General features: G+C 42.5%; 1 pseudogene; it reads left to right on the top strand.

Annotated features, from left to right (window-relative positions):
* The first annotated feature begins 866 nt into the window (after positions 1-866).
* On the top strand, positions 867-2,032 carry LOC101541389 (cytohesin-3-like; annotated as a pseudogene).
* The last annotated feature ends 21,963 nt before the right edge of the window (positions 2,033-23,995 follow it).

Below are 23,995 nucleotides of genomic sequence, written 5' to 3'. Positions count from 1 at the left end.
GAGCCAGCATCTGTGTAACCTCAGAGAGACAGCACCTGTGTAACCTCAGAGAGCCAGCATGCATGTGCCATCCCATACATCTAAGCAACAACCCCCATGACAAATGGAGTTATTAATATGAATAAATTTTTACTGCGTGTTGTAAAAAAATAAATAAATAAATAAATAAATAAAAAGGAGCTTGTTCAATTGATCACAAGATTAGAGGCAAGGTGCTAAATCTGAGATTCCGAAATTTATTTGACCTACTGCGCTCATTTCATTTAAAAAAAATTACTCATCCTCCTGCTCCCATAGAAATCTACCTTCTTTAACAGATAGAAAGCAGTACCCCTTGTGAATCCTACTGGGCTTCTAGATCAGTCCAGTCCAACCCACAGCAGAGAAAGCCATTTAAAACAATGAATTACTTAATTGTCAATGATAATTTGAGGGGTTGGGGACACGATTCAAAGGGTTAAATTGTGTGCTTTTTATGCTGCAGTCTCAGTGTTAATGCCCAGCACTGCATGTCTGTCTGTGAAAGTATCATTCTCGCCAGTTTATCCTCTGGTCTGCCCCTTCTGTCTAAGAGCGTCTCCAGCACTCTGAAATAAATAAGGTCCTCCTTTCCCTTTCTGGTTCTTCTCTTCACCTTCCTTGCAATCTAAACAAACATTTTCTTATCTGAAGGAGGGAAGCCTTGCTGCAAACTCATGCTGCCTTTCCAACTCTTCCTTCCTAGCTCCTGTCATTTTCTTTCGCCTGTTTGTCTGCCCAGCGGCGACAGAGCCCCCACCCCCACCCCCCAGCTGCGCGCGCTGCAGGGGCCGTGACACGGGTGCTCCCCGCCTGCCCCTTGCTGCCGGCCGCGGCGCGACCCCGAGATGGACGACGGCGGCGGCGGCGCGGGCTGCGGCGTGCCCCAAGACCTGTCATTAGAAGAGAGAGAAGAACTTTTGGACATTCGTCAAAGGGAAAAGGAGCTCACTGATGACATTGAGAGACTGAAGTACAAGAGTGCTGAGGTGATGACAGAGATGGACAACCTGACTCCGGTGAAGGAGAGTAAAACATCCCAGAGGAACAAGCAGGTCGCCATGGGCAGGATGAAGTTCAACACGGAACCCCAAAAGGGGATCCAGTTCCTCATCGAGAATGACCTGCGCAGACAGCACCCGAGGACGTGGCCCAGATCCTTCCTGTACAAAGGCGAAGGGGAAGGCCATCGGGGGCTACCTGGGGGCGAGGGACGAGTTCAACATTAAGGCGCTTCAGGCCTTGGTGGAGCTGCACGAATTCGCCGGCCTGAACTTCGCCCAAGCTCTGAGACAGGTCCTGTGGCGCTTCCGGCTGCCGGGGGAGGCGCAGAGGATGCACGGCATGATGGAGACCGTGGCTGCCCGCTACTGCCTGTGCAACCCCGGGGTCTTCCGGTCCACAGACACGTGCTACGTGCGGGCGTTCGCCATCATCATGCTAAACACGAGCCTCCACAACCACAACGTGCGCGCCAAGCCCACGGCCGAGCGCCTCGTCACCACGAACCGCGGCATCGACGGGGACCGTCCCGAGGAGCTGCTGCGGAATTTGTACGAGAGCATCAAGAATAAACCGTTCAAGACCCCGGAGGGGGACGGCGACGACCTGACTCACACCTTCTTCAACCCCGACCGCTAGGGCTGGCTGCTGAAGCTGGGCGCGCGCGAAGACGTGGAAGCGGCGGTGGTTCATCCTCACCGACAACTGCCTCTCGTACTTGGAGTACGAGATCCCCGGGGATCATCCCGCTGGAGAACCTCAGTATCCGGGAGGTGGAAGGCCCCCGAAAGCCCAGCTGCTTCGAGCTGTAGAACCCAAGCCACCAAGGGCAGGTGATCAAAGCCTGTAAGACCGAGGCGGACGGGCGCGTGGTGGAGGGTAATCACGTGGTGTACCGCGTCCCTGCCCCCAGCCCCGAGGAGGAGGACGAGTGGATGAAATCCATCAGAGCGCGTATCAGTCGCAACCCATGTTAGCAACAAGGAAAAGGAGAATTGCCAACAAAAAATAACATTCCCGGCCTGGACGGGTCAAATGGCAACCAAAGCCCCACAGCAAAAAAATGATTGCAGTTCCCTCCCAGGCCGACGGGGACCATGACAGGAGCCACGACGGTGGCCCACGGATGCCTCTTCCAGAAGATTCTGGGAGGCAAGAGCCCCACTGCGCGCTAGGGCCCTGGGGAGCGGACACCAGGGCCACCATGCCCAGACTTGACCTCCTCTCCACTGCACCGAGAAGGGGGCCGCCCGGCCCTTCTAGAAGCTTCCCCCGGTGCAGAGCCCGCACTGGGCGGGAAGGGCTGTTAGCCAGCCGCGTGCACACGGGAACCACCTTGGCCCGGCACAGGGGACCCTTCTAGAAGCCACAGCTTCACGTCGCCACAGGACAGGAAGTTCTTTTTTTTTGGGGGGGGGGTTGGGGTCACACCCAGCGATGCACAGGGGTTACTCCTGGCTTATGCACTCAGGAATCACTCCTGGAGGTGCTCGGGGGACCTTATGGGATTCTGGGATTCCAATCCGGGTCGGCCGCGTGCAAGGCAAATGCCTTACTCGCAGTGCTATCGCTCCAGCCCCTGAAAGGAAGTTTTTTATTCAGAATTTTTTTCTCAGATATATAGAATTATAGATTTTATATGCTTTTTATATTCTGAAATTATAATGAAAGATACTTTCTAACAGAAGTATTTTTCGAACGGCAGCTATAAATTCCGGACATGCTCTCACTGTGCGCTGCGGGGGCGCCCAAGTGTCGGCCAGACCCTGGCGCCCCGGGTTCAGCAAGGGTGTGCATCGCGCCCCCTGGCGCCGCGCGGCAGAACTGCAGCCTCTGCTGCGGATTCTTCTGACCAAAGGGCAAGACAGCACCGCCCCGCGCCCCGCCCCTAGCCTGCCAGGTGCTGCAGAGTGGACATAGCTGGAAACGGGCCATCTTTGGGGGGTCCTGCCCCCCTCGGGCGTGGGGGGAGGCGTAGGCTGGGGCGGCCCTGAGCCACTCAGGGTCCCTTTCCTGTGGGGCACAGCCCGGCGCACGGGTGCTTGCACGTTTGCCAAAGGGAGGCAGGCCCCGGGCTGCTCAGCCGGAGAGTGCTCATGCAGGGCCAGGCCGACCTGCTGTGAGGTGCCTCTGGTTGCTTTCCTGGGAGCTTTATTCCGCCCCCGGCCTCTTGCCCAGGTGAACTCCAGGCGGGCTCTTCCCGCAGAGCCGCCCGGCGCCACCCTTGGAGTGGGGGGCTTTCCCCTCCGGAACCCCGGGCAGGACGTCACGTGGACGCTTCAGGGATGGGCCCCTCTCTGAAGCAGGCCCCCTTTCCAAGCTTTCAAACTTAAGAACTGCATTGATACCTCGAATTCTGCTGTCCAGTTTCTAAGAAAGATGGTCCGCTGCAGGATGCTTGACCGGCTATACGCAATTCTGCCTCCAGCCTTCCAGGGATACCCCGCGGCAGCCCTCTCCTCTCTACCCAGGTAGGCCCCGGGGATGCAGGGCTTCCAGTGCCCGGTCCGGGTCCCAGAGACGATGCAGACGGCCACGGTGCTCACACGTTCCCTGCCATCGAGTCTTCCGAGATGCCACTGACTCCTAGTTTTGTTGTGACAGTATTAACATGACAGGCACACAGACATCCCCCCCACCCCCGCCTCACAACGGCCCACGGGGTTTGTCACTGCCCTCGTGCTCTTGTCCAGCCACGTCTAAACTCACTGCTCCATTCCTGACTCAACAAGCCCCGGAAATGGGGGTTAATGGGCGCCCCCTCCCAGGGAGCACACAGGGGTCACATGGTGGTTTCTCACTGTCTTATTCCTAGAAAACCTTTTTACTTCCAGCAAGTCTGGTTTCCGTGTAAAGAGAGAGTGTACATAGAGAGTGATTTCTGAGGAGTGTTATTCATGTATATATGCCCGTAACTTCCATGACGGAATATCCTATATCTACTGCTACTTTATTGTAAAGTGAAGTCAGAGCGGAGGGCGTATGGCTGTCAAACTGCAAATACTGTGCTCATGAAATAAAAATCATACGAGTTGTTACAGGAAAAAAAAACTCAAATGACTAGACTATATATTTTTTCTCTTTCAATTTTTATTCCTTGAGTAAGAATCTTCCTTAAAATAGTATGTTCTGGGGGCTGGAGCGATAGCACAGCGGGTAGGGGGTTTGCCTTGCACGCGGCCGACCTGGGTTCGTATGGTTCCCTGAGCACCGCCAGGGATAATTCCTGAGTGCTGAGCCAGGAGTAACCCCTGTGCAGAGCCAGGTGTGACCCAAAAAACAAAAACAAAAAAAAAGTAAGTTCTGTCACTACTGTCAGTCTCAAATGTGGCTGCTCCTTAAAATCTCTGAAGAATTTTTTGAAAATTCTGGTCTGGCCTCCAGAAATACTATTTGATGTGTTTGGGAATTTAACCCAGAAAAGCATTTATTTATAAACTCTTCCTAGCATTTATAAATGTGTGATTTGTATGTGTTTATGGGGGTTAATTTAGAAAAGAGAAAGAGAATGGAAAAAGAAAACCTTAGCTAACTTTTTTAATAGTATACAATCATACACAAATGTCATAAATGGGCTGTCTTTTAAAATGAATGTAAGTGTCAGTATGAAAAGGAAGATTAGAAAAAAAAACTGAAAATTGTACCTTCTGGGAGGGGTAAGTAGCTCAGAAGTAGAAAACTTTCCATGCATTTGTGAAGTTGGATCCTGGCACTGCAAATAAAACAAAAGTGTTACCTAATATCGCAGTATTTTTGAACATTTTCACCATTTTTAGGGAGAGCCACATAGAATGATTGCACTCATCTACAGAATCTTTAAAAATAAAAACATAGCATGTGAATAATATCCAAAGACAGCAGAAACAAGGGCCAGGAGGACTGGTCCCTGTTAGGAAATTTGCCACAATGGGATGGGGGAGTGACAATACTTGGAAATTATTTACAAAAGAACTGAATGCTGAAAGTAGGTAAAGGGATACATGATGACCTTTCAGTAACATTATTGCAAATCACGGTGCCTATAGGGAAAATAGGACAGACAAAGAAAGAGGGAAGAAAAGAGGCAGGCTGAAAGAGGCCTAAGGAGGGGTTGGAGACATTGGGAGTAGGAGATATGCATGGGTAAAGGAATAGGTGTTGGAACATTGTATGATGAAACTCAATCATGAACAACTTTGTGACAGTTATTCAATTTAAAAAATAATTTATATAACATGGCTATCTAGTATGGCTAATAGAGTTAACACTTATGGTTTTCTATCATTACAGCACCTTGTCCCACCAAACTGCCCACAACCCACAACACAATCTTCTCCATGTTACTTTTAGCTCATGTTGCTGCCCACCACCATCCTACCCACTGCTTGGTGATTTGAGTTTTGTAATCCTATGCTAACTCTTTGTCATCGTTTATTGCATTTATCCCCTTATTATTTTTTCTTAAGATGCCATACAATAAAATAATGAGCTCCTCCAGGATTTATCCTTCTCCCTTTGACTCACAACATGATATCCTCTGGTTGCAACCAAGTTTAGTGAACTGCAAATATCCATCTTTTTTAGTTTCTGGACATCCAGTGTGCACAAAGTCCACACCTTTTCTATACATGCTAATCTGCCATTAAATATTTAAGTGTTTTCATATCCTGTTTATTTTACTAATTGCTACAAAGAACATAGGTAATTGAAATTATTTTCTTATTAATGAATCACAGTGGGGGTACAGATACAGGTTTATATATTCTCATGATGCTTTTGTGTTTGGTGGAGTAACTGACAAAAAGTGGATTTTCTGTGTTATTTGGAAGAACATTCTGAGTTTTTAAAGAAATCTCAATAATGCTTTCAGTAGAGACCAAGACAATATTCCCAATAATAGTGAATAAGGTTTTTTCTGTCATCAATCTCACCAAAACTGATATTTTCCTGTCTTCTTGATATGTGCCATGCTCTTATGTAAAATGATATCTCACTGCTGTTTTAAACAACTTTTTCATGTGCTTACTGACCATACACATGAGTGGAGAAAAGCACTACTTGAGAAAGTATCTATTCATCTGTTCCCCCTATTTTTTGATGAGATTATTGGATTTTTGTTGTACATCTTTGTGAATACTTTATATGTCTTGGATGCCCTTTATCAGATACCTGGTGCAAAAATACTTTCGATTCAGTAAGGTGTCTCTTCATCTCACTTTCTTCTAACATAAAAAGCATTTTTTGCTTGTTATAGTACAATTTGTTTATTTTTGTTACCTTTCCCCTGGGTGTTTACTGGATTAAATAAAGAGGCCATGGAAGATACACACAAAGGAATACTACTTGGTAATAAGAAAAGATGCAATTTGCTGATATGTGAAGAGATCTGGAGAATGTCCTGCTGAGTGAAATAAATCTGAAGAAGAGGGACAAATATAGAATTATCTCTCATGTGGGATATAAAGAAACATAGTAAGGGAATAACAATTGTCCAAGGGCTACAGAGCCTCATACTGGTCTATAGAACTGAGCTAAACAAGAATAGGAGAGTAGAAATGGGACTAGGGTGAGGGGGGAGACAGTGAAGTAAGTGGTGTGGTATTAAACCAGTGTATTCATGAAGCCTTATCAATTACAGTGCTGTAAATTATGGTTATTAAAAGTTAAAAAATGAGCCATAATAAAAAGAGCATCGATCACTGGAGACATTCCAGAGGTTCATATCCTAAATAATCTCACAGCTTAACAACAAATAAATTTTAAAGTAAATAGAAGAAAGGACATAATAAAGATTAGAGCAAAAATAAACATAACATAAAGCAACACAAAGAGCAAATTATACTAGAACTTTTCTCTTCATTGTTTTCTTTTCTTTTGCTCTCTCTTTCTTTCTTTTGCTCTTTCTTTCTCTTTTTCTTTCTTTCTCTCTTTTTCTTTCTCTCCTTTCTTTCTTTCTTTCTTTCTTTCTTTCTTTCTTTCTTTCTTTCTTTCTTTCTTTCTTTCTTTCTTTCTTTCTTTCTTTCTTTCTTTCTTTCTTTCTTTCTTTCTTTCTTTCTTTCTTTCTTTCTTTCTTTCTTTCTTTTTGTTTCCCTCCCTGCCCTGAGCAGAGCTTCCGAGACCAAAGACCTCCAGAGCCTATCAACAGCCATGCTCAAGGCCCTTCTCCACACATTTGGATGAGCCTCACGCATGAGGGAACCGTCAGAGGAACACAAGTGTGTGAGACCCTGGGCTGAGATCTCCAAGCCTGCTTGGATCGGGACTGGGCCTCTTCTGCCCAGATTCCCTATTTTCCAGCAGCTAGGTGGTCACATCCAGGGACTGCTGCCAGTGCTGTGTAATCCAACCAATGGCCAACATCCAGAAACTATAAAGCCAAGCTCTCGGAAGTGAGACATCTCCTAACATCTTATAACCTAGTTCTCCCTCTGGGAGAATCTGGCAAGCTACCGAGAGTTTTCTGCCCACATGGGAGAGCCTCGCAAACTCCCCATGGTGTGTTCGTATGCCAAAACCAGTAACAATGATGGATCTCATTCCCTGACCCTGAAAGAGCCTCCAATGCAGCATCATTGGAAAGGACGAGAAAAGAGAGGCTTCTAAAATCTCAGGGCTAGGACGAATGGAGACGTTACTGAGACCGCTCAAGAAAGTCAATGATCAATGGGATGATGATGATTTCTTTTTTTAAGAATAAACAAGATCGGGGCTGGAGGGATAGCATGGTGGGTAGGGCATTTGCCTTGCACATGGCCAACCCGGGTTCGATTCCCAGCATCCCATATGGTCCCCCGAGCACCGCCAGGAGTAATTCCTGAGACCATGAGTCAGAGCCAGGAGTGACCCCTGTGCATCGCCGGGTGTGACCCAAAAAAAAAAAAAAACAAAACAAACTAACAAAAAAAAAAAACAAGAATAAACAAAGATCCTGGGACTGGAAAGATAGTACGCTTGCCTTGCACTTGGCCAACCCAGGTTCAATCCCTGGCATCCTATATTGTCTTCAAGACAATTCTCTTGTCTTGTTCTGTCAGCACACAGAAAAGAAGTAAGCCCTGAGAAAACCAAATATATAATAAAGTGTGTGTGTCATATAGTAGTTGGATAACGTCACTGTTATGTCTGTCCTCTCTGTAAAGGGGAAGGTTTCCTTTATTGTAGCACTGTAGTCCAGTTGCTCATAGATTTACTTGAGCGGGCACCAGTAATGTGTCCATTGTGAGACTTCTTGTTACTGTTTTTGGCATATCAAATGCACCACGGATAGCTTGCCAGGCTCTGCCATGCTGACGGGATACTCTCGGTAGCTTGCCGGGCTCTCTGAGAGGGGAAGAGGAATCGAACCTGGGTTGGCTGCATGCAAGGCAAACACCCTACCTGCTGTGCTATCACTCCAGTCCAGTCTTTTACTGTACAAGAATAATTCACATAACTGAATTGTGCAGCATTACCCACCAGAGATACTACTGATTATGGGGAATGATACCCATGATTCGAACTGTTCTCACCCTGTCTCTTTTCTATGTGAGTAAAGTATCATTTTATCTAGTATATGATTGTCATGCATTTGCCTTGAAAACTATAATGCAAAGATGCATTAGACAGAAGTATTTGCAGTCTACCCCAGGACTGATATATATATTATATTATATCATGTTGCATATATTATGTTATATATAACATTATGAGTTGCAAGGGATATAATATAAACATATTGTATATGCAATATAATATGTCTCTAATATATGTAATTTATGATATCTTACATATTATATATATCCCTTAGGACCTATAATCAAGATGTGGGACTTTTTAACATGAATCTTTACCTCTTTTTGCACGTTAAAGCTTTCTTGTTACTCTTGTAACAAAATTCTGCCCAAATATGGTGGTTGGCTCACTTCTAGCATATACTCTGAGTAAAGGAAAGGAAAAACAAATCAATTTCACCCTCCAATATTTCAATCTTGGACAAAAGTATCCAAATAACTTAAAATTTGTTGCAAATATAAGTTCTTATCGTGCTGAAAGTAGACTAGAGACTGAAGACAATGGCCACTCAATACCTCTATTGCAAACCACAACACCCAATTGGAGAGAGAGAGAGATCAAAAGGGAATACCCTGCCACAGAGGCAGGGTGGGGTGGGGGTGAGATGGGATTGGGAGAGGGAGGGATACTGGGTTTATTGGTGGTGGAGAATGGGCACTGGTGGAGGGATGTGTTTGTGAACATTGTATGAGGGAAAAACAAGTTCTGAAATGTATGAATCTGTATCTGTACCCTCATGGTGATTCACTAATTAAAGAATAAAATAAAAAATAAATTAAAAAAATAATAGGATAACTTTAAGTGTAGATTAATAAATTTATTGGTTCATCAGCAATGTTTGGCAATTACTATTGCTAATGATTTTATGTGCAGTACTGAATAAATAACAATTCAGTTCACAGAATAAATATTCTAAATATATATACATATACATATGCATATATATGTATATATATATATATATACTTAACCAGGACTACTGAATCAGAAACTCTGGAGATGACTCTGAGAGTAAGTTTTAACTCAGTGTCGAGGTACTGCTAGTGCTAAAGTTTAATAATCACAAAGGCATTCTCAGATCTTCGTTACAAATATTTCAAAGGCTTTAGGGGTCTATTTAGTGACACCACAAGGTCCCTTCTCTGTCAGAAATTTCCACTGCTCTATTATCCCCTGTCATTACTACTAAGCTCCAGATGAGCTCCACAGAATCGCAAAGATGGCATAGATTTCCTCTCAGATTTATCCTTTTGCATAACACAGTCATTACCTTTGACACATGCTTCATGCATCTCTTCTTTTTCTAAGCCACTTGGTATATGATCTGTTCAAAGATAAACACACCAATTTTGCCAGTGCCCGGTTACTAACTGTTCTTAAGATTCAGCCAAATTATTCTTATGACAAGACTTTCTTCCCACGGAAAGTTGTTTTATATTTTTAGAGATTACTGAGTGTTCATCTCTAGCATGTGGAAATAGATGTTCTCTGAGATAAAGCCATTTATACAATCCAGAAAAATCTAACTGTGAATTTAGAATAGCAACTTTCATTCTTCTCATTATGTGGATTTCACTTTAGACTCAAACATTTTGGTCATAATTACCTTGAACTACATGAGACTGAAAGTGAAAGGTTAAAAGGAGAAAGTGTGCATGTGCCTTCTAGGTTTAAGGACAGTAGATACAAGGGCCAGGAGGATTGCCTCATAGCTGGAAGACTCCTTCATGAGTGGAGGGGAGAAAACAGATGGAATAGAGAAGGGACCACTAAAAAAATGATGGCTGGAGGAACCAGTTGGGATGGGAGATGCATGCCGAAAGTAGGTAATGGAACAAATGTGATGACCTCTCAGTGTTGCAAGCCATGACGCCCAAAAGTAGAGAGATAGTATGGGGAATATTGTCTGCCATGAAGGCAGGGGGAGGGTGGGAAACGGAGGGTATACCCTGGATATTGGTGGCGGGGAATGTGCACTGGTGGAGGGATGGGTGTTTGATCATTGTGAGATTGTAACCCAAACATGAAAGCTTGTAACTATTCAATAAAAAAATTAAAAATAAAATAAAATAAAGAAATATATTGATTTAAGAGGTTTTGGTAGGGGCCCTATACCACATCTCATGTCCCCACTCCTCAGGTGGCATTAATATTAGACTGACATCTCCTGGTCCCTTTAGGAATGGAGGCAGATTGCATCCCCTTCTGGCTATGCCCTAGCAGCCTCAATGTCTAGTTGGATATATTAACCAGTCCAGCACCATATCTTTTGTATATGTGGCTACATGGCAGCTCTGCTCATGAAATTTCATACAGTACACAGTTATATTTTCTGGGGTCTGTGGGTGAAGATGAGCAGAGACATAAAAGAACAGCCTAACTCCTCAGAGAGTCCCAGGAAGGTTAACTACAAAGACATCACAGGAGCATTGCAAACCCAGTAGGGAAGATGCATGGAAACCCACCCGAGTTCAATTAGCAAAAAGCTCAACCAACACAACAATCTCTATAAATCATTAGAGAATTAGTGTAGTGATACCAAGGTGATGATGTCTAATGGGCTCAACTAAATGATGGCACAGGTAGTGAGTAAAACACAAGAAACTATGAGAACTGAAATGTACCAGCAGAAGTACCACTACCCAGTCACCGCCATGCTCCAGGCTGCTTTCTAAACACTCGGACCGAAACTCACACATGAGTGAAGCCCCACAGAACCAGGTAAAGCAGAACTTTGCGACCTTGGACTCCAGACTCAACGAGAGCCAGAAACAAGATACTCTGTCTGCCTCCTCAAATCTTCGGTGCCCCGCCTTAGGGATCAAACCCAGACAACCCACCCTACCCTACTGGAGCCAGATAAATACCTCACCTCCACTACCTCCACTACCCAGCCACCACCATGCTCCAGGCCACTTTCCAGACCACCTGGCTGCTTTGCTGCCGCATGATTCAGTATAAAACACTTAATACCCATTTTCTGTAATTTTCACACCATATTCAGTGGGCTTCAAATACGGTGTGAACCATAGGAACACCTGTAAGGGCGATTGGAGGCCGCCCTAATAGCCTCCATCCCTCTCGGAGAGCCCGGCAAGCTACCGAGAGTACCCTGACCACACAGCAGAGCCTGACAAGCTACCCGTGGCATATTCAATATGCCAAAAACAGGAACAACAATGGGCCTCATTTGCCTGACACCGAAAGAGACCCCAATATGTCAGCGTTAAGAAGAATGAGCAAGGAGAGGCTGATAAAATCTCAGGGACGAACTAGACTACCAAAACAAAGAAAGACTAAAATGACTGTCTTTATTTTCAATGCACGTACCCTGGCATTGAAAGCACCCATCGAGGACCTGATGGTGCAAGTGCAGAAGATCAATTACAACATCATTGGTCTGACTGAAATGAAAAGGCATTGATCACATCATGCTATTTTCAACACTGGAGAAGAACATGCGACAACAGAGACAACAGCAGCAGTCGGTGTACTTGTCAACATGAACATGGCCATGAGCATTGATTCATTTGAATGCCTAGCAACCGGAATCAGACAATTGTGCTTGAATATATGTGGCTCACTGCTGGCAGTTTCTATCTTAGTCATCTATGCACCAACATCCAATTATGATGTAGAAGAAATTGAGAAGTTCTAGATGGAGCTGGAGAAGTTCTATAAAGAAGACCAGACCTTCTACAAGATCATTGTCGGTGATTTAATACCAAGAGAGGATCAAGAAGATTGCCCAAAGAACTCCACATTGGGTCCCATGGCCTAGAATGGAACGAACAGGGTGAGAGACTGTCTGAGTTCATCATGTCATCTAAGACCATCCATGGTAATTCACAGTTCCAGAAGGCTGAATCTAAACGTTGGACATGGGAGTCTCCCAGTGGACAGTTCCACAATGAAATTGACCACATCAAATTCAATCGAAGGTTTTGCCTGACCGATGTCGCTGTTGTGCCAAAATTCCAAATGGAACTGGACCACCATCTCCATTGTGCAAAACTCTACTTCACAGACAGGGGAGAAAGCTCTGCATAGTTTAAGTTTAAGAAGAGAACTCCCAGAATGACCACCACGTGGGAGCTCTTTGGCACTATTGTGGCAACATGGGAAGATGCCATCATTGAGAACATCTATGAGGAATACAATCGACTGGTTCAGCACTTCCATGACTGCATGAAGAATGCCAAGAGTGGGAAAGCCACAAACAGACGGCTGTCTTCAGAAATTCTCGAGCTCATTCGCCAACGTTGTTTGGCAAGAGCCTCAGGCAACCACAAGCTAGCATCCGAGCTCACAAAGCTATGCAGAGAAGCGATAAAGGAAGACATCAAAGAGAGAATAGCAGCAGTGTTGGAAGCCGGGAAAAGTATTCGCAATGCTTGCCTGTCCTTCACCAACTACAAGACCAAGATGCCCTCTGACATCCTGATGGATCTATCACATCTTCCAGAAAGGCAATGGAGAGGACTATTCACAACTTCTACTCAGGTCTCTTCGACAGCCACGTATATCTGCCCACATACAAAATTCCGTAGGATGGATATGGTGTCCCCAGTGCCCTCCCTTCTGAAATCTAACATGCCATTTCATTGGTAGAAACGCATACAGCACCCAGTCCACACAAGGTTAGACCCAAACACCTGAAGAATCTGTCGCCAGTACTCGTCAATACACTGGCTCAGCTCTTCACATACTACCTGTCCGCATGCAACGTTCCATCACAATGGAAAACCAGCAAGACCATTCTATTGTACAAGAAGGAAGATATCCACGACATCAGCAACTATCACCCAATTTGCTTGTTGTCCATCCTCTACAAGTTGTTCAATTAAGTCATCCTGAATAGAATAGGCAGAACACTAGATGAAGGACAACCATGTGAGCAAGCTAGGTTCCAAAGAGGATTCAGCATGATCTACCATATCCACACGGTGACCATGCTCATTTAAGTTTCGCAAGAGTTCAAGATGCTGCTCTGTCTAACATTCATCGATTTAAAGAAAGCCTTTGATTTTGTTGAGACTGTAGCGGTCATCGAAGCGCTAGCCAAACAAGGCATTCAAACTCTACATCAAGACCCTCCACGAGCTGTATTTCATATTCACCACCAGGATCTCACCATTCTACAAGGAAATGATCATCAACGTAAAGAGAGGGGTTCAGCAGGGTGATACTATTCCACCGAAACTCTTCAGTGCTACCCTCAAGAACGTCATGCGACGACTGGAATGGGAAGGAATGGGAGTGAAGATAGCTTTGCACAGTCCATGAATGGTTGGAAATTACACAACCTCTGCTTTGCTGATGACATCGTTCTCATAACAGCAAACATTAGCCAAGTGGCACAAATGCTGGCCAACTTCGACCGTGAGTGTGGAAAGGTTGGACTGTGGCTGAATCTCAGCAAAACAATGTTCATAAAAAAACAAACTAATCCCTTATGTTCCATTTGCTCTCAATGGAATGAACATCTCCAAATGCAGCAGCTATTTGTACCTGAGTTGAGAACTCAACATGAGGAAGAACTTGGTGCCAGAACTGCACAGGAGGAAGAGAGCTGCATGGAACGCCTTCAAGAGCATCAAAGAAGTGGTTAAGAGGACGAAGAACCTCAACTCCAGGCACATCTTTTTGACTCCACCGTTCTTCCTGCACTAACATATGCCTCAGAGACCTGGGCCCTACAAAAACAGGATGAGAATGCTATTCGGGTATCCCAAAAAGGAGTGGAAAGAGCTATGCTTGGAGTATCACATTTTACTCAAGTGAGAGAAGGAATCCGGAGACCAACCATTATCAATGGTCAAGAATCAGGGATGCTGTCTCATTTGCCAATGCGTCAAAAACCAGGTGGGCCGGACACGAAATGTGATTCACAGATGACCACTGGACTAGAGCTGTTACTGACTGGATTCCACAGAACATCAAAAGACCGCATGGGCACTCATGAGTGAAATGATCAGACTTCTTCATCAAAGCCCTGAAGGAATGGTTTGAGTGTTCCTGGAGTGAGCAGATATCACTGGGCTACACTAGCACGTGACAAGGATGAATGGAGACGTTACTGGTGCCCACTAAAGCAAATTGAAGATCAACGGGATGACAAGTGATAGAAGTGATACCATTGACCATGCTCAACTCTACCTCCTGGCAACCTCCATAGCAATGGACTCTTACCTAAGGAGAAGATTCAAAAGTCAACTTGAATAAAGAAAGGACACTCATTTGCTGCCTGAGACCATGTGCTACATGTGTCCACATGGCAACACATGTGGTGCCCAAGCACTTGTGTTGCCCACATCTCCCCTTTTTAGATGTGGGACTCTCTCCATTTTGGAAGTGGGGCTCTCTCCACTTTGGAAATGACAAGATGGACAATAGGTGACATTTAACAAAAAAAAAAAACCCTTATTATAAGCTCTAAGGAGCAGAATAACTAGTTGAGGATAGAATTAAGAAGCATCAAGGTAAAGGTTCTCAGTAAACTTAAAATTGAGCTACCCATCAACCCAGCAATTAAACCTTTGGGTATCTATTCTTAGGACAGAAAAACGTTTATTCAAAAAGGACATATGCATGTACAATACCACTATTCATTGCAGCATTCAGTACAACAGCTAAGATTTGGAATCAACCTAGATGTCCAATGACAGCTAAGTAGATCATGGAGATGTGGGATATATACACAGTGGAATACTACACAGCTGTAAGGAATGGTGAAACCATGCAATTTGCTGGAACATGGATGGAACTGGAAGACATCATGTTAGATGAAGTAAATCAGAAGAATAAGGATAAATACAGGATGATATTATATTTGATGTTTAGACTAGCTTGATGAGTAAATGCAATGGCTTAAAGGGGGTGGGGCTTCCTAGATCACCCTTGGCCCCAGAGTATAGATAGGGAGTAGAAGGAAAGAAATAGGGTGAAGGGGAAGGGGAGAGAAGAGGTAGATATAAAGCAACAATAGCAGGAGTCACAGGGATTTAAGTGTATTGGTGGTGTTAAGGAATGATAGATCTAATAGCCAAACTGCAGACCCAACAACACTGAAATCATAAAGACCAAACAGTAATAATTAAACATTAATAACCAGCCTGTCAAGATGGCAGTTTGAGGTAGGGTGTGGGGCAGGGGAGGGAACTTGGAAACGCTGGGTATAAAGTTGGTACTGCTGAAGGGATGGATGATGGAACATTGTATGTAAAAAACCAACTATGAATAACAACATAACTCATGGTGCTTTAATAAAATAAAGTTTGAGCGAAATTTTTTGAAATTAAAAGTGGGAAGAAATATTTTTCAAAAGAAGCTTGACACTAGTAAAGTGTGTTTGACAGAAAGAAAGAAAGAAAGAAAGAAAGAAAGAAAGAAAGAAAGAAAGAAAGAAAGAAAGAAAGAAAGAAAGAAAGAAAGAAAGAAAGAAAGAAAGAAGGGAAGTTCCAAAACGAGATAGCATAAACCTCTAAATAACAGCAAAAGATGAGTTTGTATAGTAAAGTGGCAGGCTATATAATCAATACCTAAAAATATGTGGATTATCTACATACAAATAACTTAAGAAGAAGAAAGAGTTATTCTAACAAACAATCCCACTCACAATTGTGCCTTGGAAAATCAAGTACTTCAGAATCAACTAAACTAAATAAGTAGAAGGACCTGTACAAAACTACAAAACACGACTTCAATAAATAAAAGAAGACATGAAGAAATAGAGATGCATCCCCTGCTCATGGATTGGGAGGATTAACAAATCTTTGTTTCTAGGAGCTTTTTTGTACAGACTTTAGGATTTTCTAAACATTGTATATCATCTACAAATAGTGAGACCTTGACTTCTTTCTTTCCTATCTGGATGTCTTTGATATCTTTTTTCTTTCCTAACTGCTATGGGAAGTACTTTGAGTACTATATTGGATAGAAGTCATGAGAGCGGGCAACCTTGTCTTGTACCTGATCTTAGTTTTTCTTCATTAAGAATAATACTGTGGGGGCTGGAGCGATAGCACAGTGGGGAGGGCATTTGCCTTGCACGCGGTCGACCCGGGTTCGATTCCCAGCATCCCATATGGTCCCCTGAGCACCGCTAGGAGTTATACCTGAGTCCATGAGCCAGGAGTAACCCCTGTGCATTGCCAGGTATGACCCAAAAAGAAAATAAAAGAATACTTGTGGTAGACTGCTTTGACTATACTGAGGAAAGTTCCTTAAGCTCCTATTTTGTTGAGAGCTTTTATCATAAGTGGATGCTGGATCTTGTCAATTGCTTTCTCCTCATCTATTGATATGATCATATCGGTTTTATCTTTTTTATTGATGTGGCATATCATATTGATTGACTCGCAAATGTTAAACCATCCTTGCCTCCCAGGGATGAATCCTACTTGCTCATGGTGTATGATTTTTTAATAAGTTGTTGGATTCTATTTGCTATTATTTTGTTGTGGATCTTTGCATTTATCTGTTTTAATCAGGGATATTGACCTATAATTCTCTTTTGTGTGTGTGATGTCTCTCTGCTTTTGGTATCAGGGTGATATTTGCCTCATAGAAACTGTTTGGGGGTGCTTCTGATTTTTCAATTTCCTGTAAACAATAGAAATGGATTGGGAGTAGGTACTCTTTAAGGGTTTGGAAAAATTCACTAGTGAATCCCTCTAGGCCAGATTTTTTGTTTGAGGGGAGAATTTTTATTACTGTTTCAATTTCAATAGTGATAGGTCTGATCAGGTATTTCAAATCTTCTTGGTTCAGCTTGGGAGGTTATAGTAACTCAGGAATTTATCCATTTCTCTGAGGTTGTCTTGTTTTGTGGCATAAAAATTCTCCAAGTAATCTCTGATGATCTTTAAGTTCTCTCTCTCTCTCTCTTTTTCTCCCCACCCCCTCTCCTCTCTCTCTCTGTGATTCTTGATAGTGGTTTATCAATCTGTTTATTTTCTCAAAGAACAAGCTCTTGGTTTTGTTGATATTTTGAAATTTTTTTTGGCTTCCAGCTAGTAAATTTCTGATCTAAGTTTTATTATTCCTTCCTACTGCCAGGATTATTTTTCTTTAGTTGGTCATTTTCCAAGATCTTAAGCTGCGGGGTAAAATTAATTATGTGGGCTCTTCCTCCTGACGAATGTTTGCATAGTTATAGACTTTCCTCTTAACACTGCTTTCATTGTGTCCCACTGCTTCACTGGTAGCTTGTGTCTTCATTCTCATTTGTTTCCATGAATCTTTTGATTTCCTCCTAAGCCACTGGGTATTCAGTAGAGAGCTATTTAATCTCCAGGTGTTTGGTTTGATTCTCCATTTCTGGGTCTAATTCACGTCTATTCTAAGTGCATTGTGGTCTGAAAAGATAGTTGATAGTTCTATCATCTTAATTTTATGAAGATATGTTTTATAACCCAGCATGTGCTCTGTCTTGGAGAATGTTCCATGTGCACTGGAAAATAATGTGTATTCACCTTTTGGGGGGTGAAAAATCACACACATATATTATTATATTATATAATTAATATATAATATATTAATATATTAACCCTCTCTCTTCCACTTCTTCCCTCAAATAGACTATGTCCTTGCTGAGCTTTAATCTGGGTGATCTATCAAGAGGTGAGAAAGCAGTGTTAAAATCTCCAAATATTAGTGTGTTGGTATTTATGACTTACTTCAAATCTATAAGCAGTTGTTTTGAGTACATTGCTGGTCCCTCATTAGGTGCATATACATTTAGAAGTTTGAGTTCTTCATAATGTACAGATCCTTTGATGATAAAGAAATGACCTTCACTGTAACTTATTACCTTCTTCAGACTGAAGTCTGATTCATCCTGCCACTCTGTGTCTCTTAATTGGTATGTTTAGTCTACTGACATGAGAGAGATTATTGTTATGGGGTTTTGTGGCATCTTTTTTCAGGAATTTGGTGTATTTGAGGTGTTTGTCTTGTCTTAGAGTAGCCCATTTAGTTTTTCTTATGACCATGGTTTTGAGTCTATGAAGTTGCTGAGTTGTTTGTCTGTGAAGCCGTATACTGTTTCTTCACATAAAAATGAGAGTCTAGCTCCACCAAGATGTAGCCCTGACGATCTCACGTGTGCAGCCTCTCTGCTGCTGAACAAGCATGATTCCAAAGGCCATCTAAACTACTTTTGGTACCAGCAGCTTCTTGCAGAAATGTCTCTAGACTGGGAATAAGCCACAGCCCCATGCCACCCCAGGAGGGGAAAGGTTTTTCTCGCTCCCCTTTTCCTTGCTGGCCAGGCACGGCATGGCTACTGCCATCTTATGAGGACCACTAATGGGAGGTACGCGCTTGCAATGATGCAATTTCTGGCAGAAATTTCCTTGGACTTAGTTACTAAAATACTAAAATACAGAAATCCAAAACCACACAGCCGTGATAAACCTCATATCTCTTCATTCCCAGCAATGGAAAAGAAATTATCAAATACTTCCTTTTTAGCAGGTTTGATTCTGGGGGGGAAACTCCAAACAATAATAGTGAGTTTTTTGTTGAAATATTGAATGTAACCAAAGTAAAGAGAAAGTAGAGTGAAATTTATCAGAAAGGAAGGAAGGAAGGAAGGAAGGAAGGAAGGAAGGAAGGAAGGAAGGAAGGAAGGAAGGAAGGAAGGAAGGAAGGAAGGAAGGAAGGAAGGAAGGAAGGAAAGGAAAGAAAGAAAGAAAGAAAGAAAGAAAGAAAGAAAGAAAGAAAGAAAGAAAGAAAGAAAGAAAGAAAGAAAGAAAGAAAGAAAGAAAGAAAGAAAGAAAGAAAGAAAGAAAGAAAGAAAGAAAGAAAGAAAGAAAGACCCCAGTGTGGCTGCCTCTGTCTCCTTGAGCCTCCTTGCCTCAGCAGATGCTCTTAGGCCTATATCCTGTCTGTAGCACCTTTACATCTATCACACCCAAAAGCTTGCAGTTCCAGTTCATTACCAAGAAAACCTTAACATACTGAGGACAAGAGCACATCCAGTTGTTCTAATGCCCCAATTCACTTGCATTGTCCAGCTTTCTCCTCTCTTTTCCAATTTCCTGGCTTCCTGCAGAACAACCTCTAGACACTTCTTGCTACCCACTGTGAGTCACTGAATGCCTTTCTGGTTCATTCAGAGAAAAGCTGGAAACAATATTTCTAGAGGGATCAACTAAAAGAAATAAATGCTTCTCCTATCTCATTAGAGCAACATTTTGCCATATCTATTAAAAGCAGTCAATGAATAATTTCTAGGACAGTCAAAAATTAAGTGAATTTCTTAAGGTCATTTTCCCCTTTCACCTCCATCTAGTATCAATATTAGAAATGTTTACTGAATCTCCCATTTACTGTGAGATGATGTGGCCGTTCATGAGTTTATGTGGTGTTCAGGGACAGTTCGTGGGTATGACTGCCAGGCAGCTGGAAGAACAGTGAGATGGAGGAGGGGGCACATTCCCAACTCCATGGCAGCCTGGAGATTTCAATCACAAAACCTCCATACCTGGGGTTTTTGGTGGATTCATTTTCATGCGTGAGGGGTTTGCCCGGAGCCTGTGAAGATCAGCCTGAGCATGGCAGCGATTGGGTTCTGGAGTTTACAACTGTCAGGGCTCTGTTGGGGCAAGCGGAGGGACGCCCTCCCCCCTTCGAGTCTCCCCTGATGAATTCAGCCTGGTACAGGATGAGGCAGTCTTTCACCACATTTTATTTTATTTTTTGTAATGATGTTTTTTCTCCCATTTAAAACTTACATATTGAATCACTGTGAATTACAAACTTACAAATTTATTAATGATTAAGATTCAGGCATACAATGTTTGAGGACCTGTCCTTTCACCAGTGTCCACTACTCTCCATCAATACCTCCAGTTTCCCACTCACTCCCTGCCTGCCTCTATGGCAGTTACTATTTTCTTTTTTTTTTGTTCCCCCAAAATCCCCAATTTTAGGCCCTGTTTTTAGAATACTGTTACAGATAGGGCAACATGCATGTCACTTTACCTCCTTACAGCACCCAGTCCCTGTCCAGAATGACTCCTTCCCTCTGTCCCTCTGTCGCTGTCATAGTGGTCCCTTCCCCAACCTTCCTCACCTTACCACCACCACCCACACTAGCCACAAGCTTCCTACTAAGAACCAATTCTTCTCTTTGTTTCTATTGCCTTTGAACTCTAGTTATTCCCCTATTAGGTTTCTTTATATCTCTCATATGAGTGAGATCACTGTGTCTGTCTCTTGCCTTCTGACATGTTTTATTCTGTGTCTCTCCCTCTGACTCATTTCACACAGCATGATACTCTCCAGATTCTTCTATGTATCAGAAAATTGCTATTTTTACAGCTCAGTACTATTCTGTTATTTTGCCACATTTTAAACCCTTAAAGATGGGGGCCAGGAAGGGGGGCTTGGGGATGGCAGCATCAATGAAAAAGAACATCCCAATAAGTTAAAAGACAGAGCACAGTAGGTACAGAGCTTGATCAGCCAACCAGGTTAGATCTGCTCTCTGGCACTGCTTATGGTCACCTGAGCCCCAACAGGATTGATCCCTGAGCACAGGACCAGGAGTAAGCACTGAGCACTGTTGGGTGTGAACCAGAGCACCTCCATGCCCCCTCCAAAAGAAACAAAAAATACCATATCCAAAACAAATATTCAGGGAAAACCGTACCCCTCATCCATCACACTCAGGACCTAGATATGCAGTTTCAACTCCAAGTATTCAGTGATGACACTTGGGCAACTTGAAACAGTCCCATTGGGAATCTTAACATTATGTAAATTATAGAGATAAAGCTTGAGAGAGAGGCAGGATTTGTGTAGAAGACTTGGGAGGGAGGTGGGATTTGTGTCATTTTTTTCTCATGTTTTTGTTTTTGTTTGAGGGCCATCCCCTGAGGTGCTCAGGTGTTGCTCCTGACTCTGTGCATTCAGAATCACAACTGGTGGTGCTAAGTGGACATTATGTGGTGCTATGGATAGAACCAGGTGAGATTTCTGAAGAGTAGTGCCTCTCTGCTCTTTCTAGGGGATAGAACAGGTGAGATTTCTGGAAGGCAGTGTCTCTCTGGTCTTCTTAAAGTTTTCGGGGTTTTTCTTTGTTTGTTCAAAGGCAAACCTAGTGGTGCCTAGGGCTTATTCCTGATCTCACAGACCACTCCTGGAGTTGTTGGAGAGCTGTAAGCAGGCAAGCACCTCAGCCTCTATATTTCCTCATTGGCTCCTTGTTTCCCACTTTAATTGTATAGTTCACTATTCTTTAGGGAGTTTGCTATATTGTACAACTATTGTCACTATCAACTATCAGAATATTTTTATCATACCAGAAAGAGACCTCTATTTTTTTTTTTTGCTTTTTGGGTCACATCTGGCGATGCACAGGGGTTACTCCTGGCTCTGAACTCAGGAATTACTCCTGGTGGTGCTCAGGGGACCATATGGGATGCTGGGAATCGAACCCAGATCAGCCGCATGCAAAGCAAACGCCCTACCCGCTGTGCTATTGCTCCAAGACCTCTATTTATTAACACATCACTCCCTATCTATTCTCAGATCCTGGCAAAATTTCAGGAGTTTAAGGGTTGGTTATTAAAAACTTATAGCATATTATGACGGGGAAACCATCTAGCTCTATAACAATGATTGTACTTTCTCCTTTTTGTTGTGTACCTTAAAACCATAGTCATTGCAACTTTTAGATCACAAAGATAAGTGGATAGACAGGTCTTTTGAAAGAAGTTGTTTTAGTTCTGGATTAATTCAATATATCTATCACAGAATGAGATGAAAAATGGTAGTTTGCATAGCAAGAAGATCAGAGATGAATAAATTTTTGAAAGGGCTAGATCACTATCTGTGGAATTAGTGAGCAGAATTTACTTTTGTTTGAGGCAATGGATTCTTGTCTATTTTCAGATTATATAATGTATTTTCAAAGATCCACAGGAGCCCTTGGCTTCTCATTACACACATGATAGATAATAGATTTTGCTAAAAAGGAAGAAAAGACCAGGCAAAAGAGTCTTGCTCTTTCAACCACTAAAGAAGGAGCATCAGGGAAGATGAAATACAATGCCTAAGAATTTCCTAAAATAATTTCATCACAATTGGACAAAAATACTCCTATCCAGGCTACATATAAATGCATACATTTATGCACATGTACTTGTTCTCTGAGATTATTTGTGAATGCCCTAATGACTCCACATCCCAGGAACAGCTTCCCATCTAGAAACTAGATGCATTTAACTAGATGCATTAATTTCTACTGATTAAACTTATTTCTAAATCTTAAATGATTTCAGGCAGGGGACTTGGGACTGTACCAAAAGGTAGGAACCCTAAGCTTTACTATTCAAAGTAACAAAAATAAAGGATGAAAGGGAGCAAGGATTAGCCATCAGCAATACCTGGGAGCTTTAAAGATATGCAAAGCCTCAAAATCTACATAGATCTATTGAGTTTAATGAAATCCATTGAATTCTCATCTACATCGGTGATTTATTCATGCATGCATTGATATTTCAGAGGCAGCAAATGAAAACTACTGGACTACTCTTCAACCCATACTTATGTTCACCTCATTTTCTCATATTCCTTCCTACATTGCAAAAATTCACTGTGACTTGGAATTCATCCAGGTGATCCCCAGTAAGAGTTTAAATATCTTAGGAAGCTCTATGGCAACTTAAATTTTATTTTCAGAGCCAAAATACAAGACAGTCTCTATTCAAGTGAAACTTTACTACCTACAGAATAGATAATGCCCATCCTCAAAGATCATAGAGTTTTACTTAAAATAATATTTTCTGTTAGAAAAATGATTCATGCTCATTATATAAAAATCTAGAGAACTAGGAAGAAGAAAATTTAAGCACTTTAATTTCCATCATTGAGTGTCAAGTGTAATATCTTGGTACTTTTTTTCCTTTTGCATATGCAGTCATAACATTCTATAAAATGGGACTCTTCATTTTACAAATGTGAAAATAAAGAATATAAAGTTTATGTCCTGTTCTTTTCACAAAATATTTTTGTATCACTAAAATTTTTTGAACATCTATTTTTAGGGTTAGGGAGATAACTCAGTGGACTAATGTCAATGCTTTATGTGCTGGAAGCTTCTGTTCAAGTCTGACCACCGCACTGTTAAGTTCAGCACTGAGAACAACCTCTGAACATAGCCTGGTATAATCTAAAAGCAACAAGTGAATTTTTAATTGCTGTATATTATTATGTGACTAAATTGTATCTAATTAAAATCTTTTATGTTCTTTAACACATTAGAAATTTATTTGCATCATTAATTCTTTATATTATCATGCTACCCAGCTACCTACCTATTCTCCCAACTACCATTGACCGTGTTCTATATTAAAATTGAGTATAGTCAAAATTACAAATCTTTTCTCTATGATTTCATCCAAGTAACTGATCAAGAATGAAGAGGGCTTCC

This window comes from Sorex araneus, chromosome 1 (assembly GCF_027595985.1).
Source record: "Sorex araneus isolate mSorAra2 chromosome 1, mSorAra2.pri, whole genome shotgun sequence".
In the NCBI taxonomy this organism is placed as follows: domain Eukaryota; kingdom Metazoa; phylum Chordata; class Mammalia; order Eulipotyphla; family Soricidae; genus Sorex; species Sorex araneus.
Note: the sequence above shows the minus strand (reverse complement) of the source record. Positions and strands in the feature narration are given on the sequence as shown.